The following is a 25,063-nucleotide window of genomic DNA, read 5'->3' as shown; positions in this document are numbered from 1 at the left end:
CTTTACCACCTGAAACTGCTGCTTCAAGTTCAGATCAGGCAAGGAACAAACCTCATAACAACCAACAAGACCAAAGAAGAGTACACTTAAGTTGAAGACACAACGCTTGATCTGAAACAAGAAGTTGGTGCCTACTCAACAGCTTCGAAAGAGCACTTCCCAACGCTGCTAGTAGTCTTTGTTTTCTTCAGTGCTGTGAGGTTGCCCGGTGCAGCAGCAGTCGTATTCTTAATTAGCTTGATAGATCATTTTTCTCTCGCTCTTTTTTTAATACTAGCAACTTTCATCCTTTGAAACGTGTGCTGAAAAAGAAGAATCAGCAAATACTACTGAAAGTGCAATATTTGATTATCGCTGCGAGATGAGCTTTGATCCAAACCTTCTCCACAACAATGGACACAATGGGTACCCCAATGGTACTTCAGCAGCATTGCGTGAAACTGGGGTTATTGAAAAACTGCTAACCTCTTATGGATTTATTCAGTGTTCAGAACGTCAAGCTAGACTATTCTTCCACTGTTCACAGTATAATGGCAACCTGCAGGACTTAAAAGTAGGAGATGATGTTGAATTTGAAGTATCATCTGACCGGCGGACTGGGAAACCCATTGCTGTTAAACTGGTGAAGATAAAACCAGAAATCCTCCTCGAAGAACGAATGAATGGACAAGAAGTGTTTTATCTGACATACACCCCTGAAGATGTTGAAGGCAATGTTCAGTTAGAAACCGGAGATAAAATTAACTTTGTAATTGACAACAATAAACATACTGGTGCTGTAAGTGCTCGCAATCTCATGCTCTTGAAAAAGAAGCAAGCTCGCTGTCAAGGAGTAGTGTGTGCCATGAAGGAGGCGTTTGGCTTTATTGAAAGAGGTGATGTTGTAAAAGAGATATTCTTTCACTACAGTGAATTTAAGGGTGACCTGGAAGCCTTACAGCCTGGAGATGACGTGGAGTTCACAATCAAAGACAGAAATGGTAAAGAAGTTGCAACAGATGTAAGACTTTTGCCACAAGGGACAGTTATCTTCGAAGATATCAGCATTGAACATTTTGAAGGCACTGTAACCAAAGTTATCCCAAAAGTACCCAGTAAAAACCAGAATGACCCATTGCCGGGACGCATCAAAGTTGATTAGGTTATTCCTAAAGAGCTTCCCTTTGGAGACAAAGATACGAAATCCAAGGTGACCCTGCTGGAAGGTGACCATGTTAGGTTTAATATTTCAACAGACCGACGTGACAAATTAGAACGAGCAACTAATATAGAAGTTCTATCAAATACATTTCAATTCACTAATGAAGCCAGAGAAATGGGTGTGATTGCTGCCATGAGAGATGGTTTTGGTTTCATCAAGTGTGTGGATCGTGATGCTCGTATGTTCTTCCACTTCAGTGAAATTTTGGATGGGAACCAGCTCCATATTGCCGATGAAGTCGAGTTTACTGTAGTTCCTGATATGCTCTCTGCCCAAAGAAATCATGCTATTAGGATTGAAAAACTTCCCAAGGGCACGGTTTCGTTCCATTCCCATTCTGATCATCGTTTTCTGGGCACTGTAGAAAAAGAAGCCACTTTTCCCAATCCCAAAACCACTAGCCCAGGCAGGAGATGAAGTGGAGTTCTCGGTGATTCTTAATCAGCGCACTGGCAAATGCAGTGCCTGTAATGTTTGGCATGTCTGTGAAGGCCCCAAAGCTGTTGCCACTCCAAGACCTGACCGGTTGGTCAATCGTTTGAAGAGCATCACCCTGGATGATGCTAGTGCTCCTCGCCTCATGGTTCTTCATCAGCCAAGGGGACCAGATAACTCAATGGGATTTGGTGCCGAAAGAAAGATCCGTCAAGCTGGTGTCATTGACTAATCACATCCACAAAGCACATCATTAATCTACTATGATCAAGTTGGGGGGATTTTGGTGAAGGGTTCTGAATATCTCCCTCTTCATCCCTCCCAAAATCTGGAATACTTATTCTAATGAGCTACTACACCAGTTTTAACACCTTCCTCGTGTTATGTTTAAAAAATAAATAAATTTAAGAAAACCATTTTAAAATTATGCACAGTTGCAGCCTGGAAAACCTAAGGTGGCGTCTTATAGTATCAATTTTAGGAGCTTTATTTGGTGCATTTAACGCAACTGGTAATTGCAAAATCCACTTCGCCTGTGTTCTAAGTGATAACTATAGACTGTTACCTTGTTGGCCCTATGAAATTCTGCACTTGATATTTCGTGTCTACTCTGCCTTCATACTTCTGGCAAGATGTTCTACCTTAGCACTCAGTTGCAATTCTTTTTTTTCTTTCCTGTTCATTATGCTTTAATTCTGAGGACCAGATGAGGGTAGACTATATTACCTTTTAAAAATTACAAAAATTTATAATAGACAAACCATTTTCTTATGTTGATGGCCAAATGTTAAGATGTTATTTTTCATATCATTTATAATCTTGTCACAGTCCACTTAACGAAGTTTGGTTAGATATCTGTGAAATTATCTTCCAGAGTAGTTTTTTTCCCCTAGGATGGGGGTGGGGGGGTGGGGTAACTTTACAATTAGTATGTATGGTGCAGAATTTCAAGCAAATGAGGTGTGCCAGCAGTGTGATAATTTAAACGTATTTAAACAAAAACAACAAAGGATGAATGCACAAATTTGCTGCTGCTTAGACCACTGCAGCTTCTAGGACCCAATTTCTTTTATTGATTTAAAAACAAAACAAAAAAATAAAAAAAGTTGTGCCTGGGGAAAAAAAAACTTAAATGAATGAAACCAGGCTACTATCCAGGAGGCCTAAAGAACGCTGGCTATACTGAATCCCCAGAAGAAGTCACCAAGACATATAGTTGTTAAACTATCCAACTTTGAAGAAAATGAGAAAATTATGAAAGCAGTTAGGGAAAAACGAGCAACCACATATAAATACACGCAGATAAGAATATGCTCAGACCTATCCGCAGACACTATGAAGAAGAGGAGATAGTGGAGCAGCATATTCCAAAAATTGCAGAAAAATAACACAAATCTAAGAATATTCTATTCAGCCAAATTATGTATCAAAATTGAGGGAGAAGTGAGAGTCTTCCAGGACAAGGAAAGCCTTAAAGAATATGCTAAAAGGAACCCAGCACTATAAATTATCCTCACTGAGGAAGTATGGGCAGAAGAACAACACTCACCAAGCACATACAAGAGACTGCCACACAGAACAACTCCACCCAGAGACCATCAAAGGGAAAACAGTCCCCAAGATAGAACTGGCTCAATGATGGAAAGAAGGCAAGAATGAACCACAAACACACATATGCACAACCCACAGAAAAGAAAGGGAGGTAGGAAAACACCCAGCACAAGAGAGATAAAATGACATCACAAGGTTCACAGATAGATGTAATAACCCTAGATATTAATGGTCTGAACTCTGGCCTTAAGACACAGAGGCAAAGAAAAAAAAGGGGGAGACAGAGGCTAATATTCTGGCTTGGAAAACACAAACCTTCAATCTGTTGCCTACAGGAGACACATCTCAACATTACAGATAAAAACAGGCTGAGAATCAAAGAGACAATATCAGGCAAACTCTAATCCAAAAAAAAAGCACAGGGTTGCAATCCTAATCTCAGATAAATTGACCTCAAAGTGCAAACCATAAAAAGAGATAAGGATGGACATTAGATAATGCTCAAGGGAGCATTACATAAAGACCCAATAAGGATTCTAAACATTTACCCGCCAAATAAGCATCCAGCAGAATATGTCAAGCAAACACTGCAAAGGATGAAAAAAGAAATCACAGCCTCAACAATTATAGTAGGTGACTTCAATACACCACTCTCTGAGAAAGAAAGATCACTTGGAAAGAAACTCAACAAGGAGACTAAAAATCTAAACACTACAATTAGACAACTAGACCTGATAGATATCTACAGAGCTCTCCACCCAAACAAAAAATAATTCTCATTCTATTCAAGTCCACATGGTACATTTATGAAAATAGACTACATGCTGGGGCATAAGTCAAATCTACATAAATTCAAGCACATTGATATCATACAAACCTCTCTCTCTGACCACTATGACATAAGACTGGAAATAAACAAAAGAAAAAGAAATCAAGGGCAAACCATTGGAGAATGAATAACTATTGCAAAAGGGGAGAGTACTGGCTCAGATCAGAGATGAAATTAGGAAATTTCTAGAAACCAATGAGAATGAAAGCATGACATACCAAACCTTAATGGGACACAGCAAAGGCAGTCATCAGAGGAAGTTTCATAGCATTACATGCACACATAAAGGAGGAGGAGAGGCTTATGAATTTATAGCAACTAGAGCGGAATCAGGAAGAAAATCCAACTAACAGAAAAAGAAAAGAAATAATAAGAATTAGATCTGAGATTCAGGAGAGAGAAAATAAGAAGACTATGGGGAAAAAAATCAATGCTGCTAAAAGTTGGTTCTTCGAACCGATAAACTGAATCGACAAACCTCTTGCAAATTTGACCAAAGAAAGGAAGGAACACATCTCAATAGCAAGGATGAGGGATAAAAGAGGGAATATTACAACGGACCATAGTGAAATCAAAAGGATAATTACACAGCACTATGAAGGACTGCATTCCAATGAATTCAAAAACTCAAAAGCTTGGAAGACATGGATGAATTATTTCCTCCCTAGATTATCCCCAATGGCCATCAAGAACCTCAACAGACCCATATCAATAGAAGAAATAAACAAGGCTATCAAAGAATTATGAACCAAGAAGACACCGGGACCAGACCGAATCACTGGTGAATTATATCAAGCATTCAGGGAAGAATTGACACCAATCCTACACAAACTCTTCCAGACCATAGAAAAAGATGGCAAACTTCCAAATTCCTTCTATGAAGCTAGTATAACTCTGATACCTAAACCAGGCAAGGATCTCCAAAGAATTGAGAACTACAGACCAATTTCCCTAATGAATATCGATGAAAAAAATCCTTTACAAAAAACTAGCCAAGAGAATACAAAAATATATAAAACAAATAATTCACCATGACCAAGTGGGATTCATACCAGGGATGCAGGGATGGTTCAACATATGAAAGACCATTAGTATTATTCGTCACATTGAAATGAAGAAATTTAAGAACCACATGATAATATCAATAGAAGCAGAAAAAGCATTCGACAACATCCAACACCAATTCATGTTTAAGACACACAAGAAGATAGGAATGGAAGGAAAATTCCTCAATATAATACAAGCTATATATGAAAAACCAACAGCCAATGTGGTAGTAAATGGAGAACAGACGAGATCAATTCTTCTGAAAAAGGGGACTAGAGAAGGATGTCCCCTGTCCCCACTCCTATTTAACATTGTGCTGGAGAGCCTAGCTAACAATACAAGGCAAAGAAAGGACATCAAAGGTATTCATCTGGGGAAGAAACAAGTGAAATGATTGTTATCCGCAGATGATGATTTTTTATATGGAAAATCCAAAAAGTTTCACAAGAGGAGTACTGGAAGCAATAGAGGAATATGGCAGAGTAGCAGGTTACAAGATAAACAAACAGAAGTCTATTGCACTACTGTACACATCGGACAAGGACACAGAAGAGGGGATCAAAAGGGGGTACCCTCCACAGTAGCCAAACACAAATTGAAATATCCAGGGATATACCTAACTCAAAAACCAAAAGATCCGTGTGAGGAAAACTACAAAACACTATTAAAAGAAACCAAGGATGACCTCAACAAATCCCATGCTCGTGGATCAGCAGACTCAATATTGTAAAGGTGTCGATTCTACCCAAGGCACTATATAAGTTCAATGCTATCCCAATCCAAATTCCAACAACTTTCTTCAGAGAGTTGGAAAAAGAGATGACCAACTTCATATGGAGAGGGAAGAAACTGAGAATTAGCAGAGAACTCCTCAAGAAGAAGGACCAAGTCAGAGGGCTTGCTTTACCTGACTTTAGCACCTACTTCACAGCCACAGTGGTCAAAACAGTGTGGGACTGGTATAACGATAGATACTCAGACCAATGGAAAATGATTGAAAACCCATAAGTAAAATCATCAGCATACAGACAACTGATCTTTGATAAGGGGCCTAAAAGTATCAAATGGGAAACGGATGCCCTCTTAAATTCATGGTGCTGGAAGAAATGGATACATAGCTGCAGAAAAATGAAGCAAGACCTTTACCTCACTCCATGCAAAAGAATAAACTCAAAGTGGACCACAGACCTTGAGGTAAAACCCCAAACTATTAGGGCCATAATTGAGGGAATTGGGACAAACCTGAGAACCTTGGCACAGGGATTACATAGGCTATCAGAAATCGGGAAGGACACCAACACGGAGGAGGCACAAATTGACCAATGGCACATACTAAAAAGAAAACACGTATGTACATGGAAAGAATTCACCAAGAGAGTAATAAGAGAGACTACAGAATGGGAAAACATCTTTAGCAATGACACATCAGACAAAGGCCTTATTACTAAAATATACAATACACTAGTAAACTACAACAAGAAAAAAATCAATTGTCCACTCAGGAGGTGGGCAAAGGACCTGAGCAGGAGTTTCTCAAGGGCAGAAATCCAAATGGCCAATAAATATATGAGAAAATGTTCCAGATCTCTAGCCATAAGATAAATGCAAATTAAAACAACTATGAGATACCACCTAACACCCTCAAAGACAGCCCAATTCAAGAACTCAGAAAGTAACAAGTGTTGGAGGGGATGCAGAGAGATAGGAACTCTTGTCCACTGCTGGTGGACCTGTAGGTATGTATAACCATTATGGAAATCAATTTGGCGATATCTAAAACAGTTGGAAATTGAGCTACCTTATGATCCAGCAATCCCCCTACTGGGTATATACCCAGAAGAGACAAGAAACAAACCACGGCCAGACATCTGTGCCCCAATGTTCATCGTGGCACAGTTCACAATTGAAAGGAGTTGGAAACAGCCCAAATTCCCATCAACAGATGAATGGATTAAAAAGCTGCTACATACATACAACGGAGCATTACGCATCCCTAAAAAGCAGTGATGAACGCATGAAGTACATCGCCGCATGGGAAGAACTGGATGAAATCATGCTAAGTGAAGAAAGCCAAGCACAAAAGGACAAGTACTACATAGGTGCGCTGAGGTAAGTTCAAAAAAAATTCAAAAGGGGCGTAGGGAAGAAGATGCTGTATACATACGTCCCTGGGGTGAGGCCCAGGTAATATGGTGGGGCCAGACTAAACCCAGGGATACATATGGTAGGCCATTAAAAGGGGGATGAAAAAGGTATAGGTATCAGGGGAAACAGGGCACTAACCCACACACGGGGAGGGTGTTGACTGTGTTTCCACAGGGAAAGAGAGACAAGACTTCAACCTGGAGCTCCAAGACAAGAACACAACACACTAACACAAAGCAGGGAACTGATAGAGAGGCCTGAGGGGCCGGCCCCATCACCAACTAAGTGTACAGCACCACCCTCCCCCCAAGAAGAATTCACTTCAGAGCACACAGGAGACAACAAGGGGGCATAGGGGAAAGAAAAAAAAGAGTGATGCACATCCTGGCTCACCAAGCCCTGAGGACAATGTTCCTGCCCAGAAAAGCATTGCAGAGATGACCACAGGCCCAGCCCCACGATGGGACACAGCATTCCTCATTGACCCATAGCACCATTGGGGACAACACTAGAGACACACGATGGGAATTGTGCCCGCCATGAGCTCACCATGCCGAAGTCAGCCCCTGGGGGCATGCAGCAGAGCAGCGGGGGAAGCAGAGCAATGAAGTCCCCAGGGATAGAGGCAGTGCCAGGGCATGGCACCCCATCAGACTTGACTGGAAAGCACCTGTGAAGGAAAACAAACAGACCCTAAACCATTCATACATTTATGTGTGTATGCATGTGTGTGTGCGCATGCGTGTTGTTGTTGTTGTAGCTATTGTTTTACTTTCTGTTGGTGCTTCGTGGTACTCAATCCTGTGATAGTACATAGCATGTCTACCTGGAAGAGATAGGTAGAATAAACAAGCCAGAAGAGAGAACAATGGGATGACAGTTCAGGAGGACATGGGGATAGGGGTGGTGGGGGAAAGGAAGAGGGTGTTAATAAGCCCAGGGACAAGAGAATAACAAGTGATCCAAAATCAGTCTCCAGGAGGGTGTGGGAGGTCTGGCGGGGCTGGATCAAGGGCAATGTAACCGAGAGGAATTCCTAAAAGCCAAATGAAGGCAGAGCATGATAGGGACAAGAGGAAAGTACAAAGAAACCAAGGAAAGAACTAAGAAGCAAAGGGTAGTCATAGAGATTTAAATACAGACATACAAAGATGTAAATATATTTATATACGACAAGTGGGGAATAGATCTATGTACATATATTTATAGGTGTAGTATTAAGGAAACAGATGGACAGTGGGCCCCTGCTCAAGTACTCCCTCAACACAAGAACACTTTGTTCTAACAATTCGGCAGTCTGAGATGCTCACTTGCCTGGCACGATTGCTGATGACAATGGGTGCACAAGAAAATATGGTGAAGAAAGCTGATAGTGCCCAGCTACCAAAAGATATAGCACCTGAAATCTTAAAGACCTGAAGATAAACAAGCAGCCATCTAACTACGAGACAACAAAGCCCACATGAAAGAAGCACACCAGCCTATCCCAACTAGATCACTGAGGACAAAGTGTGTGCATAAGCAAAAGTTGCAAACAAAGCTGATGATGCCTGGCTATCAAATGATATAGCATCAGGGGTCTTAAAGGCCTGAAGACAATCAAGTGGCCATCTAGTTAAGAAACAACAAAGCCCACAAGGAAGAAGCACATCAGCCTACCCTGACGTGAACTCTGAAGACAAAGCAGGTGCATGGGCAAGTGCGATGAAGAAAGCTGATGGTGGCCAGTTGTCAAAATATATAGAATCTGGGGTCCCATAGGCTGGAAGATAGACAAGGGGCCATCTAACTGAAAAACAACAAAACCCACATGGAAGAAGCACACCAGCCTGTGAGAGTACAAGGCATCGAAGGGATCAGGTATCAGGCATCAAAGACAACAACAACAAAAAATCATAGCATTGTGAATGAGGGGGAGTGCAGAGTGGGGACCCAGGGCCCATCTGGGGGAAATTGGACATTCCCTTGCAGAAGGGCTGTGGGGAGGTGAGGAACCAGTCAGTGTAGTATAGCAAAGATGACACATACAATTTTCCTCTACTTCTTGAATGCTTCATGATCCCAATTCTACCTTACATAACCGGCTGGACCAGGAGATGCACACTGGCACGAATAGGAACTGGAAATATGGGGAATCCAGGACAGATGAGTCCCTCAGGAACAGTGGTGAGAGTGGCAATATTGGTAAGGTGGAAGGAGGGTAAGGGAGACACGGGAAACAGATGACAAGGTCTACATGTAACCTCCTCCCTGGAGGACGGAGAGCGCAGAATTGGGTGAGGAAGATGTCAGATGGTGTAAAATATGACAAAATAATAACTATTTATAAATTATCAAGGTTTCAGGGGAAGGGGGGAGTGGGGAGGGAGGGGAAAAATGAGGAGCTGGTACCAATGGCTCAAGTAGAAAGCAGGTATTTTGAGAATGATGATGGCACCATATGTACAAATGTGCTTGACACAAAGGATGTATGTGCGGATTGTAAAAAGAGGTGTATGAGCCCCTAATAAAATGATAAAAAAATAAAGAAAAGCTGAAAAAATATCTCTTGAATTAAAAAAAAAGAATGGACATTTTAGGACACTTACTGGTGTTCATGAAGAAACTGTACATAGACCAAGAGACAGTCATTAGTCACTCAAACAGAACAAGAGGATATTGAGTGGTTAAAAATCAGCAAGATTGTGTCAGGTCTGCATTCTTTAACCTTACTTATTCATTCTGTAGACTGAGTGAATAATTTGAGAAGCTGGAATAATGAAGAAGAACATGACATCAGGATTGGATCAAAAGACTCATTTATAACCTCTAATATGCAGATGACACCGATTGCTTGTTCAATCTGAGGAGGATTTGAAGTTGAAGATCAAAACTGCAGAAATCAGTGTAGATTACAACTCAATATAAATAAAAATCTTCACAAAGGACTGTGATAGTTGTGTACTAACTTGGCTGTGCTAGGATTCTCAGTGGTTTGGCAATAAATGTGATCTAATACAATTTAATCACATCCATAATGGATCTGCTATGAGCAATCCATCAATGTAAAAAGATTAGAATGGGATACAATACCCTTACTCAGATCAATGTATTGCTCTGATACATAAATTGAAGAGACATTTCCGTGGAGAGGTAGCCTGCTTTCAAACAGACGTCAATGCTGAGGAAATGTTTACTTGCGTTTTGCAGGACCTGCACCCTGAATCCAGCTCAATGACTTCTGCTTCTTTGGACTTGAGCCAACAGCCTGACACAATGCCTCAGCTGATTCTGAAAGTCATTATGGGCCGGCCATCTGGCCTGCCTTCTTGGCTGACAATCCTAACCTGCCAACCTTGGATTCATTCTACTTTGCAACCACTAGCCTGTCAGCTGCTTTCAGATCTTGGGCTCATCAGCCCACCATGCACTCACTATCTGTACTTGTGGATATAACATAATCTAATGCAAAATCATCTATTTCACTATTCAATGTAATGTAATGTAAACAATCAGTTATGGGAAGGCATGCCAGTGAAAGCTGAATCTTAAGCCTAATTATGACTGTTTTAGTAAGAGCAGCATAGACACAGACATGCCCATAAGCATGAAGAGAAAACAGACACCCAGTGGGATCATCTATAAGCCAAAGAAATAAAAAAACTTGAGACCACTGACATTGAGGGGATCACCCAGCATCACTCCTGATTGGAAGATTTAGCCTCCCTAATATTCAGCAAAGACGTTATTGTTTCAAGTCACCTACTTGTGGCATGTCTATTAAAGCAACAATAGAAAATTAAGACAGGTGAAGAGAAGTGGGGAAGTAGTGCTTAAAAATAACCTCCTCCCTCATCCTTATTCCAGGCATCTGGTATTCTTAGCCCTTCCACCTACTCTAAATATTTCTGAGGATCCACAAATAGTGTTGGATATTGTCTGTCTGTATAACTTAACTCCAAGCTGTCCACAATCCTTATCATTACCCTAAGTGAGGTTGACAAGGAATAATTCACAAATGGCCAAAGCCATATATCAACAGGGAACTGCATGAAGTTCAAGCTGGACTCAGATGAAAATGTGAAATAAGGAATATCATAGTGGATGTAAACTTGGCTGAATAGAAAGAAGAACAAAGAGGTGTTTATCTGTGTTTTATCAACTAAAAGCATTCAACCATATGCAGTCTAGTAAATTATAGATTACATTACCAAGAAAGGAGAACTCCAGCTCTCTTGGTGGTCTTCATGCAGAACCCGGACATGCATCCAGAGGCCACCATCAAACAGTACAAGAAGATGCTATGTGGTTTACATTTGGAGATTTGGTTAATTTTGTTGTATCTTTTCAATTATTCAATCTGTATGCCAAAAAAATAACCTAAGAAATTAGACTATATGGTCAAGGACTCAGTACGAAGATCAGAGAAAACTCATAATAATCTGCAATATGTCTGCGATATGCCAGTGATACAACTTTTCTTGGTAAAAGTAAGGACAACTTGAGGCACAGACTGATGAAAGGGAAAGACTGCAGCATTCAACATGGATTCCACGAGGACACAAAGAAGACAAAACACCTTAAGTTGGCATCAACAAACAGCATCATGATAAATGGGGAAGAGGTTAAAATTTTCAAAGAATTTATTCTACACAGAGGAATAACGGATGACTATGGCAGCAGCAGTCGAGAAGTTAAACGGGGGCATCTGTAAAGTGCTAAAAAGCAACATGTGACTTTGGTAAGCAAGGTACACTTGACCTAACCACAGTCTTTTCAATCACCTCCTATGACAGTGGAAACTGGACAATGAAAAAGATGCAAAAGAAGATAGAAAAAAGATTAATATATGTAACTTATGAAGTTGCTGGAGATGATTAGGTATACCCAGGACAAAAAGAACAAAGAGTCTATCTTTAAGCAAGTACCTCCAGTTTCTTAGAAACACGAAACTTTCATCTTGCTTACTTTGGACAAGTCATTTGGACAAGTCTCTTGATCAATCACTAGAAAAGGACATGGTGTTTGGTAAACAGTCGATAGGAAGTGGGAACTTACAATGGGCTCAAACATACCAAAGACTGAGAGAATGGTGCAGGACTGGGCAATGTTTCATTCTGTTATCCTGTACATATGATCAACATGCGTTGAAACCAACTTGATGACAATTAACAAAATTGAAGGTTTTTTCAATTCCTATGTTAAATAATAATGTGTACTTTTTACAATAGGTATGACACCAAGGAAATATTAATTAATTACAACCTCCTTGTTTTCATATCCTGGTAGACACATACCTACATATACACATACGTATACCTACCCACAGCCATCAAGGTGATTCCTTGTATGGCGTACCTAAATAAAGCAACCTTATATAGGATTTCTAGGACTGTAAATCTTTATGAGAGTAGAGAAGCAGTTGGTGGGTTTGAAACACTGACCTTGTGGTTAGCAATCCAGTTGCTTACCTGAAAGCACCACCAGGACTCTTAAAAACAAAAACAACCCCTCAAACACACTACCATAAAGTACTTTTGACTCATGGAAACCTTGTAAACAGAGTAGACTTAACTACGGTTTCCAAGATGGTAAATCTGTACAGGAGCAGAAAGTGTCACCTTTTGCTGGCAGAGGAGCTAGCAGTTCTAAACTGCCCACCTAGCAGTTAACAGCCCAAAATATAACCATTCTGACACCAGGTACCTTGGGATATATAGCTCTGTACTTGGCAGCGCTTTCATAGAATGCATTTTTCCCGCTAGGTGAGCCTCCAGCAACTTGCTCTGAGTTAGCTCACCCAGTGGTGTCACCTGGGAAGGTTCTCTCTGTTCACAGTGGATTTTTTCATAAAAGCAGTTTCACTTGAACCTCATTTTTTGTAATGGCCACTTTAAGAGAACAGCATGTGGTTATGAAGTTTTGTTTCCTGCTCCAAAAAATGACGCAGAAACTGTTGTGATGTTGAACACATAGGACAGCTCTATAGGAAAAACTCAAGTGTACGAATGGTTCTCTCCTTTCAAGAAAGGTGTAATGTCGATTGATGACAAACCTTGTTTTGGACATCCTTTAACTTCCTGAAAGGCCAAAAATGTCAACAAAATTCATGCACTTGTGCTTGAAGACTGACAACTGACCATTGAAGAGATGGGGAAGTTATCTGGACTATCTTGGAACTTGGTCCAGCGAATTTTAACAGAAGATTTGGGAGGGAGAAAGGTTGCTGTGAAATTTGTGCCTCAGGTTTGCCCCATGCACCTTACTCACCTGACCTTGCTCTGTGTGACTTCTTTTGGTTTCTGTGAATGAAGAGGGACATAAAAGGATAGTTATTTTAAGACATAGAAGAGGTGAATAAAAAAAAATGAAGGATCGGGAGGGAGGATAGAGGGTGGGTGAAATGGAGGAACCAATTACAAGGATTTATATATAACCTCCCCCCTGGGAGATGGACGGCAGAAACGTGGGTGAAGGGAGACATCAGTCAGTGTAAGATATGACAAAATAATAATAATTTATAAATTTTCAAGATTTCTTGAGGGAGGGGGAGCAGGGAAAGAGAGGAAAAATGTGAGGAGCTGATACCAAGGGCTCAAGTGGAAAGCAAATGTTTTGAGAATGATGATGGCAACATATGTATAAATGTGCTTGACACAATAGATGTATGTATGGATTGTGATAAGAGTTGTACAAACCCCCAATGAAATGGTTAAAAACAAAACAACAACAAAAATAAAACCCTAGGGAGGTGCTGTCAGCCATCCAAACAGATGAGTCTGAAAAATGTTTCCAAGAATGCAGTCGCAGTTTTAACAACTGTCTTAAGTGTAATGGAGAGTATTTTGAAGGTGATAAGGTTGTTTGTAAAAAAAATTAATTCACACCTGTGGGAAAAAATTCTGGTTAATTTTGGGTGCCCCCTCATATGTATGTATGTATATATAGATGTGCATGTGTGTGTGTGTAAATACTATTCAACAAGGCTATGACCTTTGTACAATATAGTTGAACTGAGTAATTTTTGCTTCATTTCTAGAAATGAAGCAGCTATGCATAGTCAGTAACTTTATCAACCATTGTCTATGCAGTAAGGCTCATGTTGTGCATATGAACTACTAAGGTCCCCATAAGTACTCTCAAGGACCCCAGACCTTGGAGCCTTCTTTTGATTGATAATGCAGATGGGAGAATTGGCACATCTCTGTAGACATGATGTTCAATGCTGAAAACAGCTCCCAAGTCTTGCCTGTGCATCTCTATATGTGTAACTATTTATGTTTACCTTAAAAAGTTATAGTCAGAAAAAAAAACTTTAGGCATGATTTTTCCCTCACTTTATCTCTTAAATTAATTTCTCTTTGCATTCTTCTTACTAGGAAATTATCATTTGTTTCATTATTTTTATCCATCTTAAATTTGGGGGCATTACTTCATCAAATTCAAAATAATTTCTATGAATTCTAAGCCTGTTCCATTAAGTTCTGCGAATATTGTGGTGTTATGCTGTTGAAGGCATTGTTATTAACTTTGCTAGAATATTGGACATATGATATTCTTTACAGAACTTTTGCTCTTGTGCTAGTTTGATTTTGCTTCTCTGTTGATTATCAATTTTTGTTGTTTATTCAATGCTTTTTTCAGTTCTAATAATTATGTGACATGTGCACCTGTTTGTGTGCAAATCGAGAATTTAAATTTGTTCTGTCATAAACATACAAGCTGAAGCTCATTTTTATTTTATTTTATTGGGGGCTCTTCCAGCTCTTATCACAACCCATACATGTATCCATCATGTCAAACGCATCTGTACATTTGTTGTCATCACCTTTTTCGAAACCTTTTCTTTCTACTAGAGCCCCTGGCATCAGTGCCTCATTTTCCCCTCCCTCCCTCCCCCACCCTTCATCTCCCATGTCCCCTTCATAACTTAAGTTTTTTTTCATGTCTTACAGCAACAGCTGTCTCCTTTCACCAACTTTTCTGACGTCCCATCCCTCTGGAAGGGGGCCATACATCAATCACTGTGATCATCACCCCTTACTCACCCCCCTAACCTTAAACTCCTAATATCGCTGCTCCCTTATTGGTCCGGGGGTGGGGGCGGCTATCTGTTCTGGATTCCCTGTGTTGCAAGCTCTTATCTGTACCAGTATACATGTTCTGGTCTACCCAGATTTGTAAGATAGAATTGGGGTCATGATAATGGGGAGGGAAGGGAAGCATTAAAGGAGTGGAGGAAGGTTGTGTTTTGTTGGTGCTATACTGTACCCTGACCGGCTCATATCTTCCTTGGGGCCCTTCTGACAAGGGCTGTCCAATTGACTACTGATGAGCTGTGGGTCTCCACTCTGCCCTCCCCCTCATTTCCATTGATATGATTTTAGTATGTTGTTTGTTTTGGGTCTTTGATGCCTGATACTTGATCCCAACACCTCATAATCACGCAGGCTGGAGTGATTCTTCTATGTGGGCTTTGTTGCTTCTCAGCTAGATGGCCACTTATTTATCTTCAAGCCTTTAAGACCCCAGATGCTGTATCTTTTGATAGATGGGCACCATCAGCTTTCTTCACAACATTTGCTTATGCATTCATTTTGTCTCAGGCGGAAGCTTATCTTGAAGATAGGTTGTGAAACACATCACAGTGTTAACAAAATGCTTGGTTTACAGATAGATAATATATAAGCCATTATGTAATTTTCTTCTTTTTATGTTGCTTTTTTAAAAATTCTGCTGTTTTTGTGCAGTGTAAAAATAAAGGCCATTAATTTGAATCAAAATATATTTTACTAGAGGCATTCTCACACTGTTAAAGAACTTGCTAGCAGAAGGACATTGAGTCTCCACTCAAGTACTGTCTCAATGCAAGAATATTTTCTTCTATTAAATTGGCATTCTATGATGCTCACCCTCCCGACACAACTGCTAAAGACAAAGTGGGTGAATAAGCAAATGTGGTGAAGAAAGCTGATGGTGCCCAGCTATCAAAAGATATAGTGTCTGGGGTCTTAAAGGCTTGAAGAATAACAAGTGGCCATCTAGCTGAGAAGCAACAAAGCCCACGTGGAAGAACATACCAGCCTGTGTGATCACGAGGTGCTGAAGGGATATGAAAAGAACAAGACCTATGGTTCTGGGGGGATACGGGAGAAGGGGAGATGGGAGAAAGGAAGGGGGGACGGGGACATAGCCAACCCAAGGACAAGGGAACAACATGTGAACTAAAATCAATGGAGAGACGTTCGTACGATGCCTACTGGGGCTTAATCAAGGGCAATGTAGCAGCGAGGAATTACTAAACCCAAATGAAGGCCGAACATGATGGTGGGACAAGAGGAAAGTAAAAGGATATAGAGGAAAGAACCAGGAGGTAAAGGGCATTTATAGAAGTCTAAATAGAGGCATGCACATATGTAAATATATTTATATATGATGATGGGGAAATAGATCTACGTGCATATATTTATAGATTTAGTATTACGGTAACATATGGACATTGGGCCTCCACTCAAGTACTCCCTCAATGCAAGAACACTTTGTTCTATTAACCTGGCATTCCATAATGCTCATCTTCCCAACATGATCGCTGAAGACAAAATGGGTGCATAAGCAAATGTGGTGAAGAAAGCTGATGGTGCCTGGCTATCAAAAGATCTAGCATCTGTTGTCTTAAAGGCTTGAAGATAAACAAGCGGCCATTTAACTGAGAAGTAACAAAGCCCACATGGAAAAAGCACAGCAGCCTGTGTGATCAGGAGATATCGATGGGATCAAGTACCAGGCATCTAAGACTCAGAACAAAATCATACCTGAGGTGAATTGGGCAGCGGGGAGGGTGGGCATGGAGTGGAGACTCAATGCTCATCTGTAGACAATTGGACAACCCCAAAAGAGGGATCACAGAGAAGAAATGAGCCTGTCAGTGCACAATATAACACCTATGAAACACACAGCTTTCCTCTGGTTTCTTTGGTGCTTCCTTCCCACCACTATCGTGACCTCAATTTTATCTTACAAATAGGACCAGATCATGCATACTGCTACAGATAAGAGCCTGAAATACAGGAAATTCAGGATAGATAAACCCCCAAGGCCAACAATGAGAGTAGAGATACCAGGAGGTTTAAGGGAGGGTGCGGGGAGAAAGGGTAAATTGACCACAAGGATCAACCATATAACCCCCTCTCAGGGGGACAAACAAGAGGAAAATGGGTGAGGGGCAACAGAGGACAATGTAAGATAGGAAAATAATAATCCATAACTTATCAAGGGTTTGTGAGAGAGGGACGGCAGGCAAGGGAAGGGGAAGAAATGGGGAGCTGATATCAGAGGCTCCAGTGGGAAGAGAATGCTTTGAAAATGATGATGGCAGCATATGTGCAAATGTGCTTGACACACTGGATGAATGTATGGATTGTGATAAAAGATGTAAGAGCCCCCAATAAAACTATTTAATAAAATGTTTTTAATTTTAAAAAGAATTTTCTAGCTCCATTTTCTAAGATCCAGACAAATGCTCCAGAGGATTTATTTTCTCCCATTTGCTTATTTTCAAACCGTTTGTTTCTCCATTTTCTAATGCACAGGCTAAAGTTGCCTTTGCTGCTTCTGCATTATGAAAGTGACTCTCCTTCTCATTGTTCTCATTAGAAACCACAGCTTCATCTTGGAAAGGATATAGGTTGCCATTTGGTTTGCTTTTGCTTGGTTTAATTTGATCTATTCCAGGTTTGTGTTGGTTTGATATGAATGATTTACTTGCGAATTTTTATTGCCTTGATTAGAAGTTACATCGTAAGCAAGTAAACACTTAGAATCTTTTGTTTTTAAATTACATGAAGGCCATGATTAACGGAACTCTGCTCCCTCCATCTCTCCCCTCCTTTTCAGGAGATGTTGTTGTTGTCGTCATCATTTTCTTTTACAGGTTCTGCATTTACAGTCTCTGCTTCCACCCGAACCTTCATTGGCCTTGATTCTCAGTGGTCTAATACAGTAAAGAGGTGAATGTAGCTGTAGCCAGGATACAAAAGTGTATTATATTTAAATAAAATGAGAAGTAAATTTAAAACGCAGGAACATGTAGGCTTTCATGTTTTAGTGGTTTAATTCTCTTATAAATTAAATATTGTGGTTAAGTGGCAACATACCAACTGTAGCCAAGACACAACAAAGGATAAAGTAAAACTGTGTAGATAAAAACTGAAATTTTATTTTTTAATTTTACAATTTAATTCATCTTACTGATTTAAAAAATAATAAAATAAAGCAATGTACAATTCTAGCCTTCATAATCCATGGAGCTACAAAAAGTTCGGGATCGCTCCATCACTTCACACGCATAATGTATCTGCTCAGCTGCCCCATGCAATGGCTGCGAATAGTAAGCGTCTCTAGAGCAATTCCAGGACCAGAGGTGGGAAAGAAGTAAAGAAAGTGAAGCGCCACACTTTCAGAAGATGAAACTTCATGAAGCAAGTATCTTCCATTTATGCTATCAGAAGAATGAGTTGGCAACTTGACTAATCTTTTCTCTCAAGTGTTTCTTCCATTCAATACTCCCTGGACTCGGAAGCATTCTCCTTTTCTCAGATGGGATGTAGCATAATCTAGATCCTTCATAGTGTTCAGATGTAAACCAAACCCCAAACCAAGTCTGTTGCCTTGAAATCACCGTGACCCTACAGGACAGAGTAGAACTTCCACATACAGTTTCCAAGTTTGTAATCTTTACAGAATCAGATGGCCTCATCTTTTTCCCACGGATTAGCTGGTGGGTTCAAACCTGTGATCTTTCAAGAAGGGATGTTAGTCTGTGAAAAAGAATTTCCCTGAAGTCTAGGAGTGTTAGTCATAGAAGTGGATACTTAGGAATAGGTGTGCCTAAGGTTTGTTTAGGAGCCCAGGTGGCATAGTGAATTACGTGCTAAGCTGCTAATAGAAAGGTCATTAGTTCAAAACCATCAGAGGTTCTGGAGGAAGATGAGGTGGTGATTCCTGTAGAGTCAGTCTTAGAAACACAGAGGGGCAGTTCTACCCTGTCCTACAGGGTCACTCTGAGCAGGAATACACTCGATGGCAGTGATTTGTGTGTGCATAATATTTTGTATCACTGAAGTATAAGGGCCAGACCTCCTATATAACATCTCGTCCTTTGTAACAAACGGATGATTTTATCTTTATTTCTGTGATATGACTGGTGATTATTTTCCCCCACACAGAGGAAACAGCATGAGGACAGGAGCATGTCATGTATGATTAGCTCGCCATAGGAGAGGGTCATGCCTTGTAGTGTTAGCACACCATTATATCCTCAGAGCTTACCTTGTGTTTTGCTGATAGAAGGGACTCAAGATTTCATTAATAGAGCTGTTTAATTGCACCTTACATTCTGTTTTGTCCCTTGATTTTAGACCTTATGACTAAAGAGAATCTATTTGTCCTTCAGAATTCAGTTGAATAGTATCATGCTGGGACATCTTGCCCCATCTTCCTGACTAGCTCAAGCCCCCTTATTCCTTGGTTTCTGTTGTGGAGAATGGTAATCTCCATTTGACCAGCCCCTAAAGTGGCATCACATTCCATGTCCATATCAGTTGTCCAGTTAATCTCTCCAAAGTTGTGGGCAACAGTATATTGAAAGACCAGTTTTACGGAGGGCCTGTGCACTACAGCAACCAAAGGGATAGTTTCACTGTGTCAGTGCGGCCTCCGAGCATGGTCAACTCACCAACAAGTCTACTCTCCTGAAGTCAAGTGTTTTGAACACTGGCTCAGGAGAACTAGGAAAGACATTCCAAACATGGCCACATCTTTTGAAGTAGTTCAGGCTTTACCTTCCACACACCTGGAAACTAAGAGGACAGGGAGATGAGACACAGACATCCATTTCTTGAAAGGTTCTTGACTTTTCTAGCCCCCACCCAACCCCCACAAGTTTTAACTACATTACCATGAAAGCACTTGTTCATTATAGCATAATTTTGAACCTGGTTCTGCTCCCAGCCCCAGGAAATCATTCCTCTACTGTGACTTTGTTGTTGGTAGGGGCCATAGAAAGCTTCATGCCAAAGTGCTCTTAGGTAAGCTAGAACAAAACACTGCCCAGTCTGGCACCATCCTTACAATTGTTATAGGAGTTAGCTAATTTTATCTCAACCAACTGAACTGCCTACCTAAAGTGTCACAAAGACAGAGAAGGTCTATAAGAACCTCAGCTGGGGGAAGGTGAAAACCTCAGACTAACTACTCTCAAATTCAAATGAAAAAGCACTGGCTTGTCGGTGCAGTCAGGGAAGTCTGAGTGAGATCTGAAAACAGAACATTTTAATGTGTTAAGAAAAAAATGTCCCCGAATCTGACCTAGAGCAGAACATTTAAACCTTGCCAGAACACCTGCCCTCTATTTGGAATCAGTGACACCATCCTGGCAAAGAAAGTGTCCCAGCAAGTTCTGAGAAGGTGAGCATTGGACATCTTGGTTGTGTAGCTTTAGAAATGGAATATATACTTTTTCCTTCTGAAATGAAGACAAGATCCAAATTGTTTTGAGGGCTTTACTTCACACAAAATAGCATTCATCTGTTTTTATTGAGGCAATCTGTGAAGTAGAAAAAGTAGCACATTGGTTCTGAGCAGGTAATACAGTTGAGGTAGATGTCCTAAGAACAGTCCTGCTTCTAGCTGCAAGAGACACACCTCTGTAGTGTACCTGCTGCAAATGTTCTGTGGAGATTCTGTGGATGCCCTCTTGGAAGCAGTCTTCCATGAGGTTGAGGAGCCAAGAAAGGGGACCTCCTGGAGCTCCTTCAGTGGGATTCTGAGATTCCAAGACACATGACCACATTGCTTCCCTCTTGCCTCAATCAGGAAATGAAAATTTAATTAAATTACTTGTTGATTTCAACTACAGAATGTTTTAACTTTTTGCCTTTACAAAAGTAAAACTTTTTCTTCTTCCTTTACCTTTTGTTTCTGTTTATTTCTTGAAATAGGAGTCACTGGTAGTGCAGTGGGTAAGCTCTTGTTTACTAAGCGAGAGGTTGGATGGAGGCTTGAAACCACCAGTCACTCTGCTGGAGAATCATGTAGCAGTTTCTAGGAGATTTATACTCTTGGAAGTCCTGCGGGGTGATTCTACTCAGTTCTCTACAGTCTCTGAGTAAGAGTCCACTCAACAGCATTGGGTTTGAAGTTTTGTTTGGAGTTTTGTATTTGGCTGTTTTATGTAACCACCAAAAGCCAAAAAAAAACCAAGCAAACTCTTTGCTGTAAGGTTGATTCTGACTCATCATCACTTGATATTGGGTTTCCAAGGTGATCAATCTTTAAGAGAGTAAACAGCCTCATCTATCTCCTGCAGAGCAACTGGTGGGTTTGAACCACCAGCTAGCAGGTCATTGACTAAACCACACTACCACCAAGGTTTCTCTTTTTAAGGACACGCATAAGAAAACCAAACTCGGTATCATCGAGTGGATTCCAACTCACAGAAACCCTGCATAACAGAGTCGAATGGCCTTTGTGGGTTTCTGAGACTGTGCATTTTTATGGGAGTAGAAGTAAGACATCTGTTTGCCTTATAGTGGCTGGTGTGTTAGAACTGCTGACCTTGTTGTTACCAGTCCAATGAGTAACCCACTGTGCAACCAGGGCTCTATTTTTTAACCAGTGGTAAAGAAAAAGTGACTTGTGTTGTTCCCAATACAAGATGAGTGTACTGAAATATTTTTTCATCAAAAAGTAAAATACACTGTGCTGGTACTCTAGAGGAAGAACCAATCGAAAATCCAATGTTGTGGAGTTGATTTTGACCCATCATGCCCCAAGACAGAATGGAACTTCCCCATAGGGTTGCCAAGGTTCTAAATCTTCCCAGAAGCAAACTGCCACATCTTCCTCTCCCAGAGGGGCTGGTGGGTCCAAACTGCTGAACTCAGCCATCAAGCACTCAACGGTCAAGCACTTCAATCACTGCACGATCAGAACTCCTGGGAGAAATGGCTAAGAAGTCACTTGGCACAAATACCAGAAAGCCTTCCTACTGTATTTTCCTTAAGGGTTGATTTTGGTTTCAGTAAATAATTTTGGTTTGAGTAAACAATTTGCTTCTACTGGATGATAATAACTCTGTGGCTTTTGTTAGCAATTTCATTTTGTAGATGGATTTATCAATAAAATAAAGTCTGTGCTTTTTAAATAACTATTTCACTAATCGGTTATACATTACATCTTCTCATTGGTCAGGCTTTATAGGCAGAGACAAGGAAAGTAATTTCCAAAGGGTCTTACCAGCTATCCATACCTCTGATGGTAAAGTTGAAAGCACGTTTTATCTCCTAACTAGGTTGTGTATGTCTTACTTTTATTCCTGCTTCTCCTCCCCCCCACTTAATGAACTGGCCTATTATACCAGGAAGGAGTCTCAATCGTTCCACAGCATTGCTATGTCCTTACATTTTTCCATGATTGTATCTTCAAGACTTTTCGGTAGTAAGTGCCAATCCAGATACCAACCTTTCCACTACTGCTCCAGCTCTTTGTGTCTCCATAATAGGTCTTCTGTTGAAAGTAGCCATAACAAGAAAAGATGTTTCAGAGGTTCTGTTCTAGAAGGAGGGGAGATTTGGAAACTTCAAGTCCCCACTTGCCTTGAGCATGACTGGTACTCTGATGGCATTAATTCATTACTGATGATTATAAAGTAGAGCCCCGATGAGAAAGGGGGCCCAAACACCTTCCAGGAAGGCATTTTCATGAAAATCTTCTTTAGGCTCTCATCAGGAAAGCACCAAAAATTTACACCCTCCACTCTGACCCTGAAAAGTGCAGGACCCCTTAAAGTCATCCAACTCTTCTCCCATCTAAGTCCCCAAATTATGAAGCCATGCATTTTCTGACCCAGTTCTCCCTCCTTTCTCCTCCACACTTGCATAATCACTGGGGAAGTAGTCTGCAGAGAGTGTTAGGAGGAAAGATGGGATGATAGGCGATACCTTTCCACCTCTTTCGCTAGCCACCTTTGGGCATCTCAGAACATTTTCAGAGACTAATGTGAGGATGCATGCCACCTTGGTTGCTACTGTTAGCTAACCTCAGGTCAGCCCTGGACTTGGGGCAACCCTATGGATAGGTGAACAAATTACTCCCTGATCCTGGGTCTTCACCATGATTAGCTGCAGGTCACACCTATATGAACCACGCGGTTTTTCCTGCCTGGCTTTCAGAAGCTGCTTGCCAGGCCTTTATTCGTAATCTATCTTAGCCTGAAAGCTCTCTGGAAACCTGTCCAACCTCATAGCGACAAGCATAGCTGCACTGACTGCACGGGCCATAGATGAGGCACACTGGGCAGAAATTGAACTCTGTTCTCCTCCACTGGCCACCACATAAGGATTCTTAGTCCAAAGTCCCGTGCCTTCCTCCTGGAATTATGTTTTATGAATTATGAGAAGTCATGAATAAACAAATCTGTTCACTAGGAGAGTTATGGTTCTAAGAACTATATTTAATACTTAGGAGGATTTGGAGAGGAACCCAAGCCAAAATGGGAGTTCCCTCCCATTTTGGGGCTGGGCCTCCAGGGGAGAGCACCAAACTAAATGCCTTTACTATATTATCTTTATTCACTTTAACTACTTAATTTGTATCTTCTTTATAGATAAATTCTCACAATTCTGCCTCAATTCTAAGATCATTGTTTTTGATAAAAGGGGATTTTAAATTATTTTAACCTATAATTCTTGGAAATATGACATGTTTTATGCAAATTATGGTGTTTATGGGTATAAGGCTTATTTGATGTACTAATATTTAATTTGATTATTTTTAAATGAGTGATTCTGAGAATTTGAGATGTGCAGACTTTTCCTAGGAAACTCTGAACAAACTTCAAAAACTAACTCAATTGCAAAAATGGAAACTGCTGATCAACAAGAGATCTTATAAATAATACAAGTTTGAAACAATTGAACAATAGGCCCGGCGGGCACAAAGCTGGATTCTTATGGCATACTTTTAGAGCCCTATGTACTGGGAGACATCTATAATTATTTTTTCTAATCATTCTTTTGTGTGAAAAGTTCCATTATGTCAGCTAATATTAATCGTAACACAATATCTAGTGTAAAAATGGTGTGGCGGAGGCATCTTACCTCCTCTAACTTCTCAAGCAGGAGAATCTCCAGCAACCGTCCAAGGCTGAGTCCCATGATGTGGAGGTCAGACAGGCCTCCTCTCTCCACACTTACTACTGAAAGCAGCTGTCCCTTCCACGTATTCTCTACTTCTCTGCTGGGTTTGATAACTCTTTGGCAATGGCCACAAAGAATTCACAGGCAATATTCACAGTTGTGGGGTTTATTACAGAAGTAATGGGTAACAATTCAGGATCAGAAATCACTCAGAATACAGTTCTTCAAACAAAGTAAGCAATTCTCTGCTGAATTTGCTAACAGGCTTCTCTCTCTGGCCCTTAACTCCTCAGGTCTATTGGGCTTGTTGGGCCTCTGCCCTTCTTATAGGCAAGTGTTACAAAGATTTTTAGCTCTACTCATAAGTGTCCAGAGGTACCTCACTCCTCCAATACGCCTTCACTCCGACATTCAGCACTCTTACTCAATGGTGCCAAGCAAGAAAGCTGAATACCTTCAGGCAGGGGCCTTGCTGCAACCGTGGATTCCTGTAGCCACTTAGAAGAGGCTTGCTGACCTGTGGAGGCAGAAAGCTGAGAACCTTCAGGCCAAGGCTTACTGGCAGAGTGGGTTGCTTCTGGTCACTTATTGGAGGAACTAATGAGCTCTGTAACTCTTCTCTGAGCAGGGCAGAGACTTGACCACCCCAAGCAGGCCAAGGGCTAAGGTCTGGAGGCCAGA

At 40.8% G+C, this 25,063-nt stretch overlaps 1 pseudogene; it reads left to right on the top strand.

Moving 5' to 3' along the window:
- The first annotated feature begins 216 nt into the window (after positions 1–216).
- LOC142439164 (cold shock domain-containing protein E1 pseudogene) lies at positions 217–1,606 on the top strand (annotated as a pseudogene).
- Positions 1,607–25,063: the final 23,457 nt, after the last annotated feature.

Source organism: Tenrec ecaudatus, chromosome 2, assembly GCF_050624435.1.
Source record: "Tenrec ecaudatus isolate mTenEca1 chromosome 2, mTenEca1.hap1, whole genome shotgun sequence".
Lineage (NCBI taxonomy): Eukaryota > Metazoa > Chordata > Mammalia > Afrosoricida > Tenrecidae > Tenrec > Tenrec ecaudatus.
The sequence above is the reverse complement of the archived record's forward strand: the minus strand, read 5'-3'. Positions and strand labels throughout refer to the sequence as shown.